The sequence below is a fragment of the Piliocolobus tephrosceles genome, chromosome 20 (genome assembly GCF_002776525.5).
Source record: "Piliocolobus tephrosceles isolate RC106 chromosome 20, ASM277652v3, whole genome shotgun sequence".
Taxonomy (NCBI): domain Eukaryota; kingdom Metazoa; phylum Chordata; class Mammalia; order Primates; family Cercopithecidae; genus Piliocolobus; species Piliocolobus tephrosceles.
The window spans coordinates 7997339-8006324 of NC_045453.1; positions in this window are offsets into that span (position 1 = coordinate 7997339).

The window sequence follows — 8986 nt, forward strand, 5'->3', positions numbered from 1 at the left end:
GGAAGGAAGGAAGGAAGGAAGGAAGGAAGGAAGGAAGGAAGGAAGGAGGGAAAGAAAGAAAGAAAAAAGAAAGAAAGAAAGAAAGAGAGAAAAGAGAGAGAGAGGGAGAAAAGAAAAGAAAAGAAAAGGAAAGAAAGAAGGACCTTTTAGATATATATTAAAAATAGTCCAAGTGCAGTGGCTCATGCCTGCAAGCTCAGGATTTTGGGAGGTGGAGGTGAGCAGATTGCCTGAGCTCAGGAGTTCAAGACCAGCTGGGCAACATGGTGAGACCCTATCTCTACTAAAAATACAAAAAATTAGCAGGGTGTGGTGGCGGGCACCTGTAGTCCCAGCTACTCAGGAGGCTGAGGCAGGAGAATCACTTGAACCCAGGAGGCAGAGGTTGCAGTGAGCCAGGACTGGGCCTGGATAAAAGCAATGAAAACCCCACCCACCCTAATCAAATTTCTGAAAACCAAAAATTAGGAAAATAATTTTTAAGAGTAACCAGCAAAAAATGGCACGTTACATATGGGGGAACAATAATTCTTATGACTGCAGAGTTTTCATCTGAGACCATGGAAACCAGAAGACAATTGAATAACACCTTTGAAGTGCTGAAAGAAAAGAACTGTCAGCCGGGTGCAGTGGCTCAAGCCTGTAATCCCAGCACTTTGGGAGGCCAAGACAGGCAGATCACGAGGTCAGGAGATCAAGACCATCCTGGCTAACACAGTGAAACCTCGTCTCTACTAAAAAAATACAAAAAACTAGCCGGGCGAGGTGGCGGGCGCCTGTAGTCCCAGCTACTGGGGAGGCTGAGGCAGGAGAATGGCGTAAACCCGGGAGGCGGAGCTTGCAATGAGCCAAGATCCGGTCACTGCACTCCTGCTCGGGCAACAGAGCGAGACTCCGTCTCAAAAAAAAAAAAAAAGAAAAGAAAAAAAAAAAGAACTGTCAACTTGAAATTTTCTATCTAGTGAATATTCTCTTTGAGAATAAAAGTGAAATAAAAACATTCTCAGATAAAGAAAGCCTAAGATAATTTGTCTCCAGAACACCTGCTCTGAAAGAAATGCTAATAGAAGCCAAAGTGAAATAATACCAAAAGGAAATTTGGAACTACAGAAATGAAGGAAGAGCAACAAAATTGGATAAAGATAGGTTATTTTTCTCTCCTTACATAAAGTTATTTATGATCATTGAAATAAAAAATTATAACACAGTCTAGGAGAATTTCAGTGTATGTAGATGTCATGAATAGGACAATTGTAAATAACAGGGGGAGGGTAAAGGGACCCATATACAGGCATACCTCATTTTATTCATTTTATTGTGCTTTATAGATATTGCGATTTTACAAATTGAAGGCTTGTGGGGCAAGTCTATCAGTGCCATTTTTCCAATAGTATATGTTCACTTCCTGTTTCTTGTGTCACATTCCGGTAATTCTTGCAATATTTCAAACTTCTTTTTTCTTTTGTAGAGACAAGGTATCGGTACACTGACCAGGCTAGTCTTGGACTCCTGGCCAGTCTTGGACTCCTGGCCTCCGGTGATCCTCCTACCTTGGCCTCTCAAAGTGCTAGGATTACAGATGTGAGCTACTGAACCCAGCCCAAACTTTTTCATTATTATTATATCTGATGTGGTGATCTGTGATCAGTGTTCTTGGATGTTACAATTGTAATTGTTTTGGGGTGTCACAAATCACATCTATATAAGATGGCAAACCTATAGTTGATAAATGTAGTATGTGTCTGGCTGCTCCACTCACCAGCTGTCCTCTCACCTTTCTGCCTCTTCTTGGCCCTCCCTATTCTGTGGGGCACAATACATTGAAATTAGGCCAATGAATAACCCTATAATGGCCTCTAAATTATAGGGTTATAATTATTCTTCTTTAGAAAAGAATTTAGAAATTCTTTAGAAAAGAAGAGTCATGGCCAGGTGCAGTGGCTCACACCTGTAATCCCAGCACTTTGGGAAGCTGAGGTGGGCGGATCATAAGGTCAGGAGTACGAGACCAGTCTGGCCACCATGGTGAAACCCCGTCTCCACTAAAAATACAAAAATTAGCCTGGCATGGTGGCGGATGCGCCTGTAGTCCCAGCTACTTGGGAGGCTGAGGCAGGAGAATTGCTTGAACCAGGGAAGCAGAGGTTGCAGCGAGCCGAGATTGCACCACTGCACTCCAGCCTGGATGACAGAGCAAGACTCCATCTCAAAAAAAAGAAAGAAAAAAAAAAAAAAGAAAAGAAAAGAAGAGTCAAACACATCTCTCACCTTAAATCAAAACCATAATATGATTAAGCTTAGTGAGGAATGTATGTCAAAAGACTAGATAGGTCAAAAGCTAGGCCTCTTACACCAAATGGTTAGCCAAGTTGTAAATGCAAAGTAAAAGTTCTCAAAGAAAATCAAAAGTGCTGCTCCAGTGAACACATGAATGATAAAGTGAAACAGCCTTAATGCTCATATGGAGAAAGTTTTAGAGGTCTGGATAGAACATTAAACCAGCGACAACATTCCCTTCAGCCAAAACCTAATCTAGAGCAAATCCCTAACTCTCTTTAATTCTGTGAAGGCTGAGAGAGGTGAGAAAGTTGCAGAAGAAAAGTTTGAAGGTAGCATAAGTTGGCTCCTGAGGTTTAGGGAAAGAAGCCATCTCCAGAACATAAAAGTACAAGGTGAAGCAGCAAGTGCTAATGTAGAAGCTGCAGCAAGTTCTACAGAAGATCTAGCTAAGATCACTGATAAAGGTGGCTACACTAAACAACACATTTTCCATGTAGGCAAAACAGCCTTCTATTGGAAGAAGATGCCATTGAGGATTTTTTTTTTTTGAGATGAACTCTCACTCTGTCGTCCAGGCTGGCGTGCAGCAGCGCAATCTTGGCTCACTGCATCCTCCACATGCTGGGTTCAAGCAATTCTGCCTCAGCCTCCCAAGTAGTTGGGACTACAGGTGTGCACCACCATGCCTGCCTAATTTTTTGTATTTTTTTTTGAGACGGAGTCTCGCTCTGTCGCCCAGGCTGGAGTGCGGTGGCCGGATCTCAGCTCACTGCAAGCTCCGCCTCCCGGGTTTACGCCATTCTCCTGCCTCAGCCTCCCGAGTAGCTGGGACTATAGGCACCGCCACCTATAGTTTTTTGTATTTTTTAGTAGAGACGGGGTTTCACCGGGTTAGCCAGGATGGTCTCGATCTCCTGACCTCGTGATCCGCCCGTCTCGGCCTCCCAAAGTGCTGAGATTACAGGCTTGAGCCACCGTGCCCAGCCAATTTTTTGTATTTTTAGTAGAGATGGAGTTTCACCATGCTGACCAGGCTGGTCTCAAACTCCTGACCTCGTGATCTGCCCACCTCATCCTCCCAAAGTGCTGGGATTACAGCCTTAAGCTACCATGCCCAGCCAGCCATCTAGGGCTTTTATAGCTAGAGATAAGTCATTGCCTGGATTCAAAGCTTCAAAGGACAGGCTGACTCTCTTATTATGGGATAATGCAGCTGGTGACTTTAAGTTGAAGCCAATGTCCATTTACCATTATGAAAATCATAGGACCATTAAGAATGATGTGAATTCTCTGCCTATGCTCCATAAAGGGAACAACAAAGCCTGGAGGACAGCATATCTGTTTATAGCATGGTTTACTGGATATTTTAAGCCCGTTGTTGAGACCTACTGCTCAGGAAAAAAGATTCCTTTCAAAATATTACTGCTCATTGGCAATGCACGTGGTCACCCAAGAGCCCTGATGGAGATGTACAAGGAGATTAACATTGTTTTCATTCTTGCTAACACATCATTCATTCTGCAGTCCATGGATCAAGGACTAACTTCGACTTTCAAGTCTTATTTAAGAAATACAGGCTGGGTGCAGTGGCTCACGCCTGTAATCTCAGCACTTTGGGAGGCCGAGGTGGGCGGATCACAGGATCAGGAGTTCAAAAGCAGCCTGGCCAGCATAGTGAAACCCTGTCTCTAATAAAAATGCAGAAATTGACTGGCATGGTGACAGGTACCTGTAATCCCAGCTACTTGGGAGGCTGAGCAGGAGAATCGCTTGAACCTGGGAGTCAGAGGTTGCAGTGAGCCGAGATCGCACCACTGCACTCCAGCCTGGGCAACACAGTGAGACACTGTCTCAAAAAACAAAACAAAACATTTCCTAGGCTAGAGCTGCCATAGATAGTGATTTCTCTTCTCTGGTCAATCTGGGCAAAGTAAATAAAAAGCCTTCTGGAAGTGATTCACCATTCTAAATGTCATTAAGAACAGCTGTGATTCATGGGAGGAGGTTAAAAATATCAACATTAACAGAAATTTGGAAGAAGTTGATTCCAACCCTCATGAATGACTTTGAGAGGTTCAAGTCTTCACTGGAGGAAGAAACTGCTGATATAGTGGAAATAGCAAGACAGCTAGAATTAAAAGTGAAGCCTGCAAACATGACTGAATTCTGTAATCTCATGATAAGACTTTAATTAATGAGGAGTTGCTTCTTCTGGATGAGCAAAGAAAGTGGTTTGTCAAGAAAGAATCTACTCCTGTTGAAGATACTGTAAACATTGTTGAAATGAAAATAAAGGATTTAGAATATTACATAAACTTAGTTGATAAAGAAGCAGCCAGAATTAAGAGGATTGACTCCAATTTTGAAAAAGGTTCTGCTGTGGGTAAAATGCTATCAAACAGCATCACATGCTACAGAGAAATATTTTGTGGAAGGGTCAACTGATATGCAAACTTTATGGTTGTCTTATTTTTTTTTTTTTTTTTTTTTTAAGAAATTGCCACAGCCACTCCAATCTTCAGCAACCACCACCCTTATCAGTCAGTAGTCATCACACTGAGGCAAGACCCTCCACCAGAAAAAACATTATGACTCACCGAAGGCTCAGATGATTGTTCATATTTTTAAGCAACAAAGTACTTTTTAACTAAGGTATTTACATTTTAGACATAAAGTCATTGCATAACATTGTATGCAATGTCTAATGTTATTAGACATATTGTTATTGCACATTTATTAGACTATAATATAGTATAAACATAAGTTTTATTTATTATTGTTTTTCTTTTTAGATGAACTCTTTGCTCTGTCACCCAGGCTGGAGTGCAGTGGCAATATTGGCTCACTACAATGTCTGCCTCCTAGGTTCCAGCGATTCTCCTGCTTCAGCCACTCAGATAGCTGGGATTACAGGCATGTTGCCACCATGCCTAGCTAATTTTTGTATTTTTAGTAGAGACGGGGTTTCACCATGTTGACCAAGGTGGTCTCGAGCTCCTGACCTCAGGTGATCTGCCTGCCTCGGCCTCCCAAATTGCTAAGATTACAGGTGTGAGCCACTGTGCCCGGCCTTAAACATAACTTTTGTATGCACTGGGAAACCAAAAACCTTGTGTGATTCACTTTATTGCAATATTCACTTTACTGAAGTGGTCTAGAACTATAGGTATGCCTGTAGTTGTGAGATGTCAGTGTTTTACTTGAAGTGTAAAAATATTGATTTTAAGTTGACTGTTAAAATTAGGTATGTGTATTATTATCCCTAAATCAACAGCTTAAAAAAAAAAAAACCCACGAAAGATATAGACAACCAATACATTAAATTGGAATATAAAACATATTCAAATAATCCAAAATGTAACAGGAAAGGGGAAATTGAGAGACAAAAAAATGCAGGAGACAAGCAGAAAAATGATAAATTGTAGACCAAAATCCACTCTTATCAATAATTACATTAAATGTAAATGGTCCTTAAAAATGTAAATGGTCTAAACACACCAATTAAAAGACAAAGATGGCCAGGAGCAGTGGCTCATGCCTGTAATCCCAGCACTTTGGGAGGCCGAGACAGGCGGATCACCTGAGGTCAGGAGTTCAAGACCAGCCTGGCCAACATGGTGAAACCCCATCTCTACTAACAATACAAAAATCAGCTGGACGTGGTGGCATGTGCCTGTAATCCCAGCTACTCAGGAGGCTGAGGCAGGAGAATCACTTGAACCTGGGAGGCAGAGGTTGCAGTGCGCCAAGATGATGCCATTGCATTCCAGCCTGGGCGGCAGAGCAAGATTCCATTTCAAAAAAAAAAAGAAAAGACAAAGATTATCAGATTGGAAAAAGAAAAAAACAAGACCCGACTATATGCTATTTTATTTTATTTTTACTTCTCAAATGTCTTATGGTTTAAGGAAACCTATTTTAAATATAAAGATATAAACATAGGGAAATTACATAATGATAAAAGTGTCAATTCACCAAGAAGATAAACACTGAAATATACTATGCAACTAACAAAGATCCAAAATAAATGAAGCAAAAAATGATAGAACTAAAAGAGACATGGAAAAATCCACGGTCATAATTGGGGGACTTCAATAATTCCTTTCTCAATAACTGATAAACAGATGGAACCATCAAAAAGGATGTATAAAACCTGCATAACATTATCAACTGGCTTCATATAATGGACATTTATAAAACACTCTACCCAAAAGCAACAGAACACATATTCTTTTCAAATGCCCACAGAACATGTACCCAGATAGGTCATATTCTGGGTCATAAAATAAACTTTAACAATTTTTAATAAATTAAAACCACATAAAGCATGTTCTCTGGCTATACCAACATTAAACAAGAAATCAACAATAGAAAACTCCCCCAGCCTGACCATCATGGTAAAACCCCGTCTCTACTAACAATACAAAAATCAGCCAGACGTGGCGGCATACACCTGTAATCCCAGCTACTCAGGAGGCTGACCCAGGAGAATCGCTTGAACTTGGGAGGCGGAAGTTGCAGTGTGCCAAGATCACGCCATTGCATTCTAGCCTGGGCAGCAGAGCAAGATTCCATTTCAAAAAAAAGACAAAGATTATCAGATTAGGAAAAGGAAAAAATAAGACCCGACTATATGCTATCTGCAAGAAAGCTATTTTATTTTACTTCTCAAATGCCTTATGGTTTAAGGAAACTTATTTTAAATATAAAGATATAAATATAGGGAAATTACATAATGATAAAAGTGTCAATTCACCAAGAAAATAAACACTGAAATATACTACGCAACTAACAAAGATCCAAAATAAATGAAGCAAAAATTGATAGAACTAAAAGAGACATGGAAAAATCCACGATCATAACTGGGAGACTTCAAAACTCCATTGTCGATAACTGATAAACAAATAGATGGAAATCAAAAAGGATGTATAAAACCTGGATAACGGCGAGCGACACAGAAGACCGGTGATTTCTGCATTTTCAACTGAGGTACTGGGGTCATCTCACTCAGGAGTGCTGGACAATCGGTGCTGGTCAGCTGCTGCAGCCCGACCAGCGAGAGCTGAAGCAGGGCGAGGCATCGCCTCACCTGGGAAGCGCAAGGGGGAAGGGAGTCCCTTTTCCTAGCCAGGGGAACTGAGACACACAACACCTGGAAAATCGGGTAACTCCCACCCCAAAACTGCGCGGTAAGCACACCGGCACACCAGGAGAATATACCCCACACCTGGCCGGGAGGGTCCCACGCCCACGGAGCCTCCCTCCTTGCTAACACAGCAGTCTGCGGCAATCTAACCTCAAGGCAGCAGCGAGGCTGGGGGAGGGGCGCCCGCCATCGCTGAGGCTTAAGTAGGTAAACAAAGCCGCTGGGAAGCTTGAACTGGGTGGAGCTCACAGCAGCTCAAGGAAACCTGCCTGTCTCTGTAGACTCCGCCTCTGGGGACAGGGCACAACTAAAAAATAACAGGGGAAGCAGCAGAGGCCAGTGCAGACGCGAACGACTCTGTCTGACAGCTTTGAAGAGAGCAGTGGATCTCCCAACACGGAGGTTGAGATCTGAGAGGGGGCAGGCTGCCTGCTCAAGTGGGTCCCTGACCCCTGAGTAGCCTAACTGGGAGACATCCCCCACTAGGGGCAGTCTGACACCCCACACCTCACAGGGTGGAGTACACCCCTGAGAGGAAGCTTCCAAAGCAAGAATCAGACAGGTGCACTCGCTGTTCAGCAATATTCTATCTTCTGCAACCTCTGCTGCTGATACCCAGACAAACAGGGTCTGGAGTGGACCTCAAGCAATCTCCAACAGACCTATAGCTGAGGGTCCTGACTGTCAGAAGGAAAACTATCAAACAGGAAGGACACCTATACCAAAACTCCATCAGTACGTCACCATCATCAAAGACCAGAGACAGATAAAACCACAAAGATGGGGAAAAAGCAGGGCAGAAATGCTGGAAATTCAAAAAATAAGAGCTCATCTTCCCCTGCAAAGGAGCACAGCCCATCGCCAGCAACGGATCAAAGCTGGTCAGAGAATGACTTTGACGAGATGAGAGAAGAAGGCTTCAGTCCATCAAACCTCTCAGAGCTAAAGGAGGAATTACGTACCCAGTGCAAAGAAACTAAAAATCTTGAAAAAAGAGTGGAAGAATTGACAGCTAGACTAATTAATGCAGAGAAGGTCATAAACGAAATGACAGAGATGAAAATCATGACACAAGAAATACGTGACAAATGCACAAGCTTCAGCAACCGACTCGATCAACTGGAAGAAAGAGTATCAGCGATTGAGGATCAAATGAATGAAATGAAGCGAGAAGAGAAACCAAAAGAAAAAAGAAGAAAAAGAAATGAACAAAGCCTGCAAGAAGTATGGGATTATGTAAAAAGACCAAATCTACATCTGATTGGGGTGCCTGAAAGTGAGGGGGAAAGTGGAACCAAGTTGGAAAACACTCTTCAGGATATCATCCAGGAGAACTTCCCCAACCTAGCAGGGCAGGCCAACATTCAAATTCAGGAAATACAGAGAACGCCACAAAGATACTCCTCCAGAAGAGCAACTCCAAGACACATAATTGCCAGATTCACCAAAGTTGAAATGAAGGAAAAAATCTTAAGGGCAGCCAGAGAGAAAGGTCGGGTTACCCACAAAGGGAAGCCCATCAGACTGACAGCAGATCTCTCGGCAGAAACTCTACAAGCC